The sequence below is a fragment of the Thalia democratica genome, chromosome 3 (assembly GCF_965202585.1).
Source record: "Thalia democratica chromosome 3, ktThaDemo2.hap1.1, whole genome shotgun sequence".
In the NCBI taxonomy this organism is placed as follows: Eukaryota; Metazoa; Chordata; class Thaliacea; order Salpida; family Salpidae; genus Thalia; species Thalia democratica.
The window spans coordinates 2,892,388-2,907,348 of NC_139167.1; the positions used below are offsets into that span (position 1 = coordinate 2,892,388).

The following is a 14,961-nucleotide window of genomic DNA, read 5'->3' on the forward strand; positions in this document are numbered from 1 at the left end:
CACTTAAATATCAATTTTATGTATTTTTCCCGCATTAACAAGAAGTACAAACAACTTTTAACTGTTATTATCATATATATTTTTATTCTTGCCGATTTAGTACATAAAAATTATTTTTAAAAATTGTAACTCACTCGAAGTGAAATGGTTGTGAATATTAAATTGAAAATTAAATAAAATCTTTATAACTTTGTTTTTTTGTCGTTCTGCAAATGAGCAACTTTTTGTGATAATTTATGCTGGATTTTTTCTAAAATTAACAACAAAACTTTGACACAATTATAAACTTCTAGATGCAATAACTTTGTCATTTCTAGTCGTAAGAAGCTAAAAAGTATTTTAAAATGTTCCTAAGAATCTCAGCTTTCAGGCAATGTCTTTAGATTGACCAAAAAAAGTCGCATTCTTTCGATATGAGTGGAAACGTAAAGTCTTCCGTGAAAATTGTTAAAGTTATGAAACTGTGGTATAATTTTTTTTAAACTTCAGACAAACTTTACAGCGTATCCCCGCCGTTACTAACGCTAGGTTTAATTTGTTCACTTTTTAATAAAAAAGTGTTTGTTTCAAAGTACGTTATAAGTACTGAAGTTTTTTTTTTTTAAATACACGTTGAACTCGATGAACAATAATGAAATATTTTAAAAGTTGCTTCTTGATGATTTTACTTACTTTTTTTTGCTTTGATAATGTTAATGAAATAATTAAACTTTCATTTGTACGTATTTTGTTTGCTGTTTTTGTTAAATTTTCCTAGAGACGTCATGTTTCAATAGAAACTAGCAGCATATACAATAGTACAAAAACAAATTTGTATCACACATTTTAGACCAACTATTTCTAAAAACTACAAACAAACTAATAATTCACTTAATAGGAATATAGCTACTCTTAAATCTAGATATAGTTGTAAGCTGTGCTAGATTGAAAAAATATGTCCTTACATATAAACTATATTTTTCTTTACCAATAAGTCAGCATGGCCGAGCGGTCTAAGGCACCAGAAAAGCTAGAATTGGCTACTGGGTCCCACCAAGTGGGCGAGGGTTCGAACCCCTCTGCTGACACTTTTTTATAAAACTGTTTTATTTTTAACTACTTATAAACATGGGTTGAAAATTGTTATTTTAGTTTACTTATATATTTTTAAATGTGTTTTAGTTTCTTATTCTTAATTCAAACTTCTATCACTTAAATATCAATTTTATGTATTTTTCCCGCATTAACAAGAAGTACAAACAACTTTTAACTGTTATTATCATATATATTTTTATTCTTGCCGATTTAGTACATAAAAATTATTTTTAAAAATTGTAACTCACTCGAAGTGAAATGGTTGTGAATATTAAATTGAAAATTAAATAAAATCTTTATAACTTTGTTTTTTTGTCGTTCTGCAAATGAGCAACTTTTTGTGATAATTTATGCTGGTTTTTTTCTAAAATTAACAACAAAACTTTGACACAATTATAAACTTCTAGATGCAATAACTTTGTCATTTCTAGTCGTAAGAAGCTAAAAAGTATTTTAAAATGTTCCTGAGAATCTCAGCTTTCAGGCAATGTCTTTAGATTGACCAAAAAAAGTCGCATTCTTTCGATATGAGTGGAAACGTAAAGTCTTCCGTGAAAATTGTTAAAGTTATGAAATTGTGGTATATTTTTTTTTAAACTTCAGACAAACTTTACAGCGTATCCCCGCCGTTACTAACGCTAGGTTTAATTTGTTCACTTTTTAATAAAAAAGTGTTTGTTTCAAAGTACGTTATAAGTACTGAAGTTTTTTTTTTTTAATACACGTTGAACTCGAAGAACAATAATGAAATATTTTAAAAGTTGCTTCTTGATGATTTTACTTACTTTTTTTTGCTTTGATAATGTTAATGAAATAATTAAACTTTCATTTGTACGTATTTTGTTTGCTGTTTTTGTTAAATTTTCCTAGTGACATCATGTTTCAATAGAAACTAGCAGCATATACAATAGTACAAAAACAACTTTGTATCACACATTTTAGACCAACTATTTCTAAAAACTACAAACAAACTAATAATTCACTTAATAGGAATAAAGCTACTCTTAAATCTAGATATAGTTGTAAGCTGTGCTAGATTGAAAAAATATGTCCTTACATATAAGCTATATTTTTCTGTACCAATAAGTCAGCATGGCCGAGCGGTCTAAGGCACCAGAAAAGCTAGAATTGGCTACTGGGTCCCACCAAGTGGGCGAGGGTTCGAACCCCTCTGCTGACACTTTTTTATAAAACTGTTTTATTTTTAACTACTTATAAACATGGGTTGAAAATTGTTATTTTAGTTTACTTATTTATTTTTAAATGTGTTTTAGTTTCTTATTCTTAATTCAAACTTCTATCACTTAAATATCAATTTTATGTATTTTTCCCGCATTAACAAGAAGTACAAACAACTTTTAACTGTTATTATCATATATATTTTTATTCTTGCCGATTTAGTACATAAAAATTATTTTTAAAAATTGTAACTCACTCGAAGTGAAATGGTTGTGAATATTAAATTGAAAATTAAATAAAATCTTTATAACTTTGTTTTTTTGTCGTTCTGCAAATGAGCAACTTTTTGTGATAATTTATGCTGGATTTTTTCTAAAATTAACAACAAAACTTTGACACAATTATAAACTTCTAGATGCAATAACTTTGTCATTTCTAGTCGTAAGAAGCTAAAAAGTATTTTAAAATGTTCCTAAGAATCTCAGCTTTCAGGCAATGTCTTTAGATTGACCAAAAAAAGTCGCATTCTTTCGATATGAGTGGAAACGTAAAGTCTTCCGTGAAAATTGTTAAAGTTATGAAACTGTGGTATAATTTTTTTTAAACTTCAGACAAACTTTACAGCGTATCCCCGCCGTTACTAACGCTAGGTTTAATTTGTTCACTTTTTAATAAAAAAGTGTTTGTTTCAAAGTACGTTATAAGTACTGAAGTTTTTTTTTTTTAAATACACGTTGAACTCGATGAACAATAATGAAATATTTTAAAAGTTGCTTCTTGATGATTTTACTTACTTTTTTTTGCTTTGATAATGTTAATGAAATAATTAAACTTTCATTTGTACGTATTTTGTTTGCTGTTTTTGTTAAATTTTCCTAGAGACGTCATGTTTCAATAGAAACTAGCAGCATATACAATAGTACAAAAACAAATTTGTATCACACATTTTAGACCAACTATTTCTAAAAACTACAAACAAACTAATAATTCACTTAATAGGAATATAGCTACTCTTAAATCTAGATATAGTTGTAAGCTGTGCTAGATTGAAAAAATATGTCCTTACATATAAACTATATTTTTCTTTACCAATAAGTCAGCATGGCCGAGCGGTCTAAGGCACCAGAAAAGCTAGAATTGGCTACTGGGTCCCACCAAGTGGGCGAGGGTTCGAACCCCTCTGCTGACACTTTTTTATAAAACTGTTTTATTTTTAACTACTTATAAACATGGGTTGAAAATTGTTATTTTAGTTTACTTATTTATTTTTAAATGTGTTTTAGTTTCTTATTCTTAATTCAAACTTCTATCACTTAAATATCAATTTTATGTATTTTTCCCGCATTAACAAGAAGTACAAACAACTTTTAACTGTTATTATCATATATATTTTTATTCTTGCCGATTTAGTACATAAAAATTATTTTTAAAAATTGTAACTCACTCGAAGTGAAATGGTTGTGAATATTAAATTGAAAATTAAATAAAATCTTTATAACTTTGTTTTTTTGTCGTTCTGCAAATGAGCAACTTTTTGTGATAATTTATGCTGGTTTTTTTCTAAAATTAACAACAAAACTTTGACACAATTATAAACTTCTAGATGCAATAACTTTGTCATTTCTAGTCGTAAGAAGCTAAAAAGTATTTTAAAATGTTCCTGAGAACCTCAGCTTTCAAGCAATGTCTTTAGATTGACCAAAAAAGTCGCATTCTTTCGATATGAGTGGAAACGTAAAGTCTTCCGTGAAAATTGTTAAAGTTATGAAATTGTGGTATATTTTTTTTTAAACTTCAGACAAACTTTACAGCGTATCCCCGCCGTTACTAACGCTAGGTTTAATTTGTTCACTTTTTAATAAAAAAGTGTTTGTTTCAAAGTACGTTATAAGTACTGAAGTTTTTTTTTTTTAATACACGTTGAACTCGAAGAACAATAATGAAATATTTTAAAAGTTGCTTCTTGATGATTTTACTTACTTTTTTTTGCTTTGATAATGTTAATGAAATAATTAAACTTTCATTTGTACGTATTTTGTTTGCTGTTTTTGTTAAATTTTCCTAGTGACATCATGTTTCAATAGAAACTAGCAGCATATACAATAGTACAAAAACAACTTTGTATCACACATTTTAGACCAACTATTTCTAAAAACTACAAACAAACTAATAATTCACTTAATAGGAATAAAGCTACTCTTAAATCTAGATATAGTTGTAAGCTGTGCTAGATTGAAAAAATATGTCCTTACATATAAGCTATATTTTTCTGTACCAATAAGTCAGCATGGCCGAGCGGTCTAAGGCACCAGAAAAGCTAGAATTGGCTACTGGGTCCCACCAAGTGGGCGAGGGTTCGAACCCCTCTGCTGACACTTTTTTATAAAACTGTTTTATTTTTAACTACTTATAAACATGGGTTGAAAATTGTTATTTTAGTTTACTTATTTATTTTTAAATGTGTTTTAGTTTCTTATTCTTAATTCAAACTTCTATCACTTAAATATCAATTTTATGTATTTTTCCCGCATTAACAAGAAGTACAAACAACTTTTAACTGTTATTATCATATATATTTTTATTCTTGCCGATTTAGTACATAAAAATTATTTTTAAAAATTGTAACTCACTCGAAGTGAAATGGTTGTGAATATTAAATTGAAAATTAAATAAAATCTTTATAACTTTGTTTTTTTGTCGTTCTGCAAATGAGCAACTTTTTGTGATAATTTATGCTGGATTTTTTCTAAAATTAACAACAAAACTTTGACACAATTATAAACTTCTAGATGCAATAACTTTGTCATTTCTAGTCGTAAGAAGCTAAAAAGTATTTTAAAATGTTCCTAAGAATCTCAGCTTTCAGGCAATGTCTTTAGATTGACCAAAAAAAGTCGCATTCTTTCGATATGAGTGGAAACGTAAAGTCTTCCGTGAAAATTGTTAAAGTTATGAAACTGTGGTATAATTTTTTTTAAACTTCAGACAAACTTTACAGCGTATCCCCGCCGTTACTAACGCTAGGTTTAATTTGTTCACTTTTTAATAAAAAAGTGTTTGTTTCAAAGTACGTTATAAGTACTGAAGTTTTTTTTTTTTAAATACACGTTGAACTCGATGAACAATAATGAAATATTTTAAAAGTTGCTTCTTGATGATTTTACTTACTTTTTTTTGCTTTGATAATGTTAATGAAATAATTAAACTTTCATTTGTACGTATTTTGTTTGCTGTTTTTGTTAAATTTTCCTAGAGACGTCATGTTTCAATAGAAACTAGCAGCATATACAATAGTACAAAAACAAATTTGTATCACACATTTTAGACCAACTATTTCTAAAAACTACAAACAAACTAATAATTCACTTAATAGGAATATAGCTACTCTTAAATCTAGATATAGTTGTAAGCTGTGCTAGATTGAAAAAATATGTCCTTACATATAAACTATATTTTTCTTTACCAATAAGTCAGCATGGCCGAGCGGTCTAAGGCACCAGAAAAGCTAGAATTGGCTACTGGGTCCCACCAAGTGGGCGAGGGTTCGAACCCCTCTGCTGACACTTTTTTATAAAACTGTTTTATTTTTAACTACTTATAAACATGGGTTGAAAATTGTTATTTTAGTTTACTTATTTATTTTTAAATGTGTTTTAGTTTCTTATTCTTAATTCAAACTTCTATCACTTAAATATCAATTTTATGTATTTTTCCCGCATTAACAAGAAGTACAAACAACTTTTAACTGTTATTATCATATATATTTTTATTCTTGCCGATTTAGTACATAAAAATTATTTTTAAAAATTGTAACTCACTCGAAGTGAAATGGTTGTGAATATTAAATTGAAAATTAAATAAAATCTTTATAACTTTGTTTTTTTGTCGTTCTGCAAATGAGCAACTTTTTGTGATAATTTATGCTGGTTTTTTTCTAAAATTAACAACAAAACTTTGACACAATTATAAACTTCTAGATGCAATAACTTTGTCATTTCTAGTCGTAAGAAGCTAAAAAGTATTTTAAAATGTTCCTGAGAACCTCAGCTTTCAAGCAATGTCTTTAGATTGACCAAAAAAGTCGCATTCTTTCGATATGAGTGGAAACGTAAAGTCTTTCGTGAAAATTATTAAAGTTATGAAATTGTGGTATAATTTTTTTTAAACTTCAGACAAACTTTACAGCGTATCCCCGCCGTTACTAACGCTAGGTTTAATTTGTTCACTTTTTAATAAAAAAGTGTTTGTTTCAAAGTACGTTATAAGTACTGAAGTTTTTTTTTTAAATACACGTTGAACTCGATGAACAATAATGAAATATTTTAAAAGTTGCTTCTTGATGATTTTACTTACTTTTTTTTGCTTTGATAATGTTAATGAAATAATTAAACTTCCATTTGTACGTATTTTGTTTGCTGTTTTTGTTAAATTTTCCTAGTGACGTCATGTTTCAATAGAAACTAGCAGCATATACAATAGTACAAAAACAAATTTGTATCACACATTTTAGACCAACCATTTCTAAAAACTACAAACAAACTAATAATTCACTTAATAGGAATAAAGCTACTCTTAAATCTAGATATAGTTGTAAGCTGTGCTAGATTGAAAAAATATGTCCTTACATATATGCTATATTTTTCTGTACAAATAAGTCAGCATGGCCGAGCGGTCTAAGGCACCAGAAAAGCTCGAATTGGCTACTGGGTCCCACCAAGTGGGCGAGGGTTCGAACCCCTCTGCTGACACTTTTTTATAAAACTGTTTTATTTTTAACTACTTATAAACATGGGTCGAAAATTGTTATTTTAGTTTACTTATATATTTTTAAATGTGTTTTAGTTTCTTATTCTTAATTCAAACTTCTATCACTTAAATATCAATTTTATGTATTTTTCCCGCATTAACAAGAAGTACAAACAACTTTTAACTGTTATTATCATATATATTTTTATTCTTGCCGATTTAGTACATAAAAATTATTTTTAAAAATTGTAACTCACTCGAAGTGAAATGGTTGTGAATATTAAATTGAAAATTAAATAAAATCTTTATAACTTTGTTTTTTTGTCGTTCTGCAAATGAGCAACTTTTTGTGATAATTTATGCTGGATTTTTTCTAAAATTAACAACAAAACTTTGACACAATTATAAACTTCTAGATGCAATAACTTTGTCATTTCTAGTCGTAAGAAGCTAAAAAGTATTTTAAAATGTTCCTGAGAATCTCAGCTTTCAGGCAATGTCTTTAGATTGACCAAAAAAAGTCGCATTCTTTCGATATGAGTGGAAACGTAAAGTCTTCCGTGAAAATTGTTAAAGTTATGAAATTGTGGTATATTTTTTTTTAAACTTCAGACAAACTTTACAGCGTATCCCCGCCGTTACTAACGCTAGGTTTAATTTGTTCACTTTTTAATAAAAAAGTGTTTGTTTCAAAGTACGTTATAAGTACTGAAGTTTTTTTTTTTTAATACACGTTGAACTCGAAGAACAATAATGAAATATTTTAAAAGTTGCTTCTTGATGATTTTACTTACTTTTTTTTGCTTTGATAATGTTAATGAAATAATTAAACTTTCATTTGTACGTATTTTGTTTGCTGTTTTTGTTAAATTTTCCTAGTGACATCATGTTTCAATAGAAACTAGCAGCATATACAATAGTACAAAAACAACTTTGTATCACACATTTTAGACCAACTATTTCTAAAAACTACAAACAAACTAATAATTCACTTAATAGGAATAAAGCTACTCTTAATTCTAGATATAGTTGTAAGCTGTGCTAGATTGAAAAAATATGTCCTTACATATAAGCTATATTTTTCTGTACCAATAAGTCAGCATGGCCGAGCGGTCTAAGGCACCAGAAAAGCTAGAATTGGCTACTGGGTCCCACCAAGTGGGCGAGGGTTCGAACCCCTCTGCTGACACTTTTTTATAAAACTGTTTTATTTTTAACTACTTATAAACATGGGTTGAAAATTGTTATTTTAGTTTACTTATTTATTTTTAAATGTGTTTTAGTTTCTTATTCTTAATTCAAACTTCTATCACTTAAATATCAATTTTATGTATTTTTCCCGCATTAACAAGAAGTACAAACAACTTTTAACTGTTATTATCATATATATTTTTATTCTTGCCGATTTAGTACATAAAAATTATTTTTAAAAATTGTAACTCACTCGAAGTGAAATGGTTGTGAATATTAAATTGAAAATTAAATAAAATCTTTATAACTTTGTTTTTTTGTCGTTCTGCAAATGAGCAACTTTTTGTGATAATTTATGCTGGTTTTTTTCTAAAATTAACAACAAAACTTTGACACAATTATAAACTTCTAGATGCAATAACTTTGTCATTTCTAGTCGTAAGAAGCTAAAAAGTATTTTAAAATGTTCCTGAGAACCTCAGCTTTCAAGCAATGTCTTTAGATTGACCAAAAAAGTCGCATTCTTTCGATATGAGTGGAAACGTAAAGTCTTTCGTGAAAATTATTAAAGTTATGAAATTGTGGTATAATTTTTTTTAAACTTCAGACAAACTTTACAGCGTATCCCCGCCGTTACTAACGCTAGGTTTAATTTGTTCACTTTTTAATAAAAAAGTGTTTGTTTCAAAGTACGTTATAAGTACTGAAGTTTTTTTTTTAAATACACGTTGAACTCGATGAACAATAATGAAATATTTTAAAAGTTGCTTCTTGATGATTTTACTTACTTTTTTTTGCTTTGATAATGTTAATGAAATAATTAAACTTCCATTTGTACGTATTTTGTTTGCTGTTTTTGTTAAATTTTCCTAGTGACGTCATGTTTCAATAGAAACTAGCAGCATATACAATAGTACAAAAACAAATTTGTATCACACATTTTAGACCAACCATTTCTAAAAACTACAAACAAACTAATAATTCACTTAATAGGAATAAAGCTACTCTTAAATCTAGATATAGTTGTAAGCTGTGCTAGATTGAAAAAATATGTCCTTACATATATGCTATATTTTTCTGTACAAATAAGTCAGCATGGCCGAGCGGTCTAAGGCACCAGAAAAGCTCGAATTGGCTACTGGGTCCCACCAAGTGGGCGAGGGTTCGAACCCCTCTGCTGACACTTTTTTATAAAACTGTTTTATTTTTAACTACTTATAAACATGGGTCGAAAATTGTTATTTTAGTTTACTTATATATTTTTAAATGTGTTTTAGTTTCTTATTCTTAATTCAAACTTCTATCACTTAAATATCAATTTTATGTATTTTTCCCGCATTAACAAGAAGTACAAACAACTTTTAACTGTTATTATCATATATATTTTTATTCTTGCCGATTTAGTACATAAAAATTATTTTTAAAAATTGTAACTCACTCGAAGTGAAATGGTTGTGAATATTAAATTGAAAATTAAATAAAATCTTTATAACTTTGTTTTTTTGTCGTTCTGCAAATGAGCAACTTTTTGTGATAATTTATGCTGGATTTTTTCTAAAATTAACAACAAAACTTTGACACAATTATAAACTTCTAGATGCAATAACTTTGTCATTTCTAGTCGTAAGAAGCTAAAAAGTATTTTAAAATGTTCCTGAGAATCTCAGCTTTCAGGCAATGTCTTTAGATTGACCAAAAAAAGTCGCATTCTTTCGATATGAGTGGAAACGTAAAGTCTTCCGTGAAAATTGTTAAAGTTATGAAATTGTGGTATATTTTTTTTTAAACTTCAGACAAACTTTACAGCGTATCCCCGCCGTTACTAACGCTAGGTTTAATTTGTTCACTTTTTAATAAAAAAGTGTTTGTTTCAAAGTACGTTATAAGTACTGAAGTTTTTTTTTTTTAATACACGTTGAACTCGAAGAACAATAATGAAATATTTTAAAAGTTGCTTCTTGATGATTTTACTTACTTTTTTTTGCTTTGATAATGTTAATGAAATAATTAAACTTTCATTTGTACGTATTTTGTTTGCTGTTTTTGTTAAATTTTCCTAGTGACATCATGTTTCAATAGAAACTAGCAGCATATACAATAGTACAAAAACAACTTTGTATCACACATTTTAGACCAACTATTTCTAAAAACTACAAACAAACTAATAATTCACTTAATAGGAATAAAGCTACTCTTAATTCTAGATATAGTTGTAAGCTGTGCTAGATTGAAAAAATATGTCCTTACATATAAGCTATATTTTTCTGTACCAATAAGTCAGCATGGCCGAGCGGTCTAAGGCACCAGAAAAGCTAGAATTGGCTACTGGGTCCCACCAAGTGGGCGAGGGTTCGAACCCCTCTGCTGACACTTTTTTATAAAACTGTTTTATTTTTAACTACTTATAAACATGGGTTGAAAATTGTTATTTTAGTTTACTTATTTATTTTTAAATGTGTTTTAGTTTCTTATTCTTAATTCAAACTTCTATCACTTAAATATCAATTTTATGTATTTTTCCCGCATTAACAAGAAGTACAAACAACTTTTAACTGTTATTATCATATATATTTTTATTCTTGCCGATTTAGTACATAAAAATTATTTTTAAAAATTGTAACTCACTCGAAGTGAAATGGTTGTGAATATTAAATTGAAAATTAAATAAAATCTTTATAACTTTGTTTTTTTGTCGTTCTGCAAATGAGCAACTTTTTGTGATAATTTATGCTGGATTTTTTCTAAAATTAACAACAAAACTTTGACACAATTATAAACTTCTAGATGCAATAACTTTGTCATTTCTAGTCGTAAGAAGCTAAAAAGTATTTTAAAATGTTCCTAAGAATCTCAGCTTTCAGGCAATGTCTTTAGATTGACCAAAAAAAGTCGCATTCTTTCGATATGAGTGGAAACGTAAAGTCTTCCGTGAAAATTGTTAAAGTTATGAAATTGTGGTATATTTTTTTTTAAACTTCAGACAAACTTTACAGCGTATCCCCGCCGTTACTAACGCTAGGTTTAATTTGTTCACTTTTTAATAAAAAAGTGTTTGTTTCAAAGTACGTTATAAGTACTGAAGTTTTTTTTTTTTAATACACGTTGAACTCGAAGAACAATAATGAAATATTTTAAAAGTTGCTTCTTGATGATTTTACTTACTTTTTTTTGCTTTGATAATGTTAATGAAATAATTAAACTTTCATTTGTACGTATTTTGTTTGCTGTTTTTGTTAAATTTTCCTAGTGACATCATGTTTCAATAGAAACTAGCAGCATATACAATAGTACAAAAACAACTTTGTATCACACATTTTAGACCAACTATTTCTAAAAACTACAAACAAACTAATAATTCACTTAATAGGAATAAAGCTACTCTTAATTCTAGATATAGTTGTAAGCTGTGCTAGATTGAAAAAATATGTCCTTACATATAAGCTATATTTTTCTGTACCAATAAGTCAGCATGGCCGAGCGGTCTAAGGCACCAGAAAAGCTAGAATTGGCTACTGGGTCCCACCAAGTGGGCGAGGGTTCGAACCCCTCTGCTGACACTTTTTTATAAAACTGTTTTATTTTTAACTACTTATAAACATGGGTTGAAAATTGTTATTTTAGTTTACTTATTTATTTTTAAATGTGTTTTAGTTTCTTATTCTTAATTCAAACTTCTATCACTTAAATATCAATTTTATGTATTTTTCCCGCATTAACAAGAAGTACAAACAACTTTTAACTGTTATTATCATATATATTTTTATTCTTGCCGATTTAGTACATAAAAATTATTTTTAAAAATTGTAACTCACTCGAAGTGAAATGGTTGTGAATATTAAATTGAAAATTAAATAAAATCTTTATAACTTTGTTTTTTTGTCGTTCTGCAAATGAGCAACTTTTTGTGATAATTTATGCTGGATTTTTTCTAAAATTAACAACAAAACTTTGACACAATTATAAACTTCTAGATGCAATAACTTTGTCATTTCTAGTCGTAAGAAGCTAAAAAGTATTTTAAAATGTTCCTAAGAATCTCAGCTTTCAGGCAATGTCTTTAGATTGACCAAAAAAAGTCGCATTCTTTCGATATGAGTGGAAACGTAAAGTCTTCCGTGAAAATTGTTAAAGTTATGAAACTGTGGTATAATTTTTTTTAAACTTCAGACAAACTTTACAGCGTATCCCCGCCGTTACTAACGCTAGGTTTAATTTGTTCACTTTTTAATAAAAAAGTGTTTGTTTCAAAGTACGTTATAAGTACTGAAGTTTTTTTTTTTTAAATACACGTTGAACTCGATGAACAATAATGAAATATTTTAAAAGTTGCTTCTTGATGATTTTACTTACTTTTTTTTGCTTTGATAATGTTAATGAAATAATTAAACTTTCATTTGTACGTATTTTGTTTGCTGTTTTTGTTAAATTTTCCTAGTGACGTCATGTTTCAATAGAAACTAGCAGCATATACAATAGTACAAAAACAAATTTGTATCACACATTTTAGACCAACTATTTCTAAAAACTACAAACAAACTAATAATTCACTTAATAGGAATATAGCTACTCTTAAATCTAGATATAGTTGTAAGCTGTGCTAGATTGAAAAAATATGTCCTTACATATAAACTATATTTTTCTTTACCAATAAGTCAGCATGGCCGAGCGGTCTAAGGCACCAGAAAAGCTAGAATTGGCTACTGGGTCCCACCAAGTGGGCGAGGGTTCGAACCCCTCTGCTGACACTTTTTTATAAAACTGTTTTATTTTTAACTACTTATAAACATGGGTTGAAAATTGTTATTTTAGTTTACTTATTTATTTTTAAATGTGTTTTAGTTTCTTATTCTTAATTCAAACTTCTATCACTTAAATATCAATTTTATGTATTTTTCCCGCATTAACAAGAAGTACAAACAACTTTTAACTGTTATTATCATATATATTTTTATTCTTGCCGATTTAGTACATAAAAATTATTTTTAAAAATTGTAACTCACTCGAAGTGAAATGGTTGTGAATATTAAATTGAAAATTAAATAAAATCTTTATAACTTTGTTTTTTTGTCGTTCTGCAAATGAGCAACTTTTTGTGATAATTTATGCTGGTTTTTTTCTAAAATTAACAACAAAACTTTGACACAATTATAAACTTCTAGATGCAATAACTTTGTCATTTCTAGTCGTAAGAAGCTAAAAAGTATTTTAAAATGTTCCTGAGAACCTCAGCTTTCAGGCAATGTCTTTAGATTGACCAAAAAAGTCGCATTCTTTCGATATGAGTGGAAACGTAAAGTCTTCCGTGAAAATTATTAAAGTTATGAAATTGTGGTATAATTTTTTTTAAACTTCAGACAAACTTTACAGCGTATCCCCGCCGTTACTAACGCTAGGTTTAATTTGTTCACTTTTTAATAAAAAAGTGTTTGTTTCAAAGTACGTTATAAGTACTGAAGTTTTTTTTTTTTAAATACACGTTGAACTCGATGAACAATAATGAAATATTTTAAAAGTTGCTTCTTGATGATTTTACTTACTTTTTTTTGCTTTGATAATGTTAATGAAATAATTAAACTTCCATTTGTACGTATTTTGTTTGCTGTTTTTGTTAAATTTTCCTAGTGACGTCATGTTTCAATAGAAACTAGCAGCATATACAATAGTACAAAAACAAATTTATATCACACATTTTAGACCAACTATTTCTAAAAACTACAAACAAACTAATAATTCACTTAATAGGAATAAAGCTACTCTTAAATCTAGATATAGTTGTAAGCTGTGCTAGATTGAAAAAAATATGTCCTTACATATGTGCTATATTTTTCTGTACCAATAAGTCAGCATGGCCGAGCGGTCTAAGGCACCGGAAAAGCTAGAATTGGCTACAGGGTCCCACCAAGTGGGCGAGGGTTCGAACCCCTCTGCTGACACTTTTTTATAAAACTGTTTTATTTTTAACTACTTATAAACATGGGTTGAAAATTGTTATTTTAGTTTACTTATTTATTTTTAAATGTGTTTTAGTTTCTTACTCTTAATTCAAACTTCTATCACTTAAATATCAATTTTATGTATTTTTCCCGCATTAACAAAAAGTACAAACAACTTTTAACTGTTATTATCATATATATTTCTATTCTTGCCGGTTTAGTACATAAAAATTATTTTTAAAAATTGTAACTCACTCGAAGTGAAATGGTTGTGAAAATTAAATTGAAAATTAAATAAAATCTTTATAACTTTGCTTTTTTGTCGTTCTGCAAATGAGCAACTTTTTGTGATAATTTATGCTGGATTTTTTCTAAAATTAACAACAAAACTTTGACACAATTATAAACTTCTAGATGCAATAACTTTGTCATTTCTAGTCGTAAGAAGCTAAACAGTATTTTAAAATGTTCCTGAGAATCTCAGCTTTCAGGCAATGTCTTTAGATTGACCAAAAAAAAGTCGCATTCTTTCGATATAAGTGGAAACGTAAAGTCTTCCGTGAAAATTATTAAAGTTATGAAATTGTGGTATAATTTTTTTTAAACTTCAGACAAACTTTACAGCGTATCCCCGCCGTTACTAACGCTAGGTTTAATTTTTTCTTTTTTTAATAAAAAAGTGTTTGTTTCAAAGTACGTTATAAGTACTGAAGTTTTTTTTTTTTAAATACACGTTGAACTCGATGAACAATAATGAAATATTTTAAAAGTTGCTTTTTGATGATTTTACTTACTTTTTTTTGCTTTGATAATGTTAATGAAATAATTAAACTTTCAT

At 27.8% G+C, this 14,961-nt stretch overlaps 1 non-coding gene across 1 annotated transcript; it reads left to right on the forward strand.

Moving 5' to 3' along the window:
- The first annotated feature begins 14,029 nt into the window (after positions 1-14,029).
- Trnac-aca (transfer RNA cysteine (anticodon ACA)) lies at positions 14,030-14,123 on the forward strand. The gene is given in 2 exon segments: positions 14,030-14,081; positions 14,088-14,123. It is a non-coding gene; the product is annotated as a tRNA-Cys (tRNA).
- Positions 14,124-14,961: the final 838 nt, after the last annotated feature.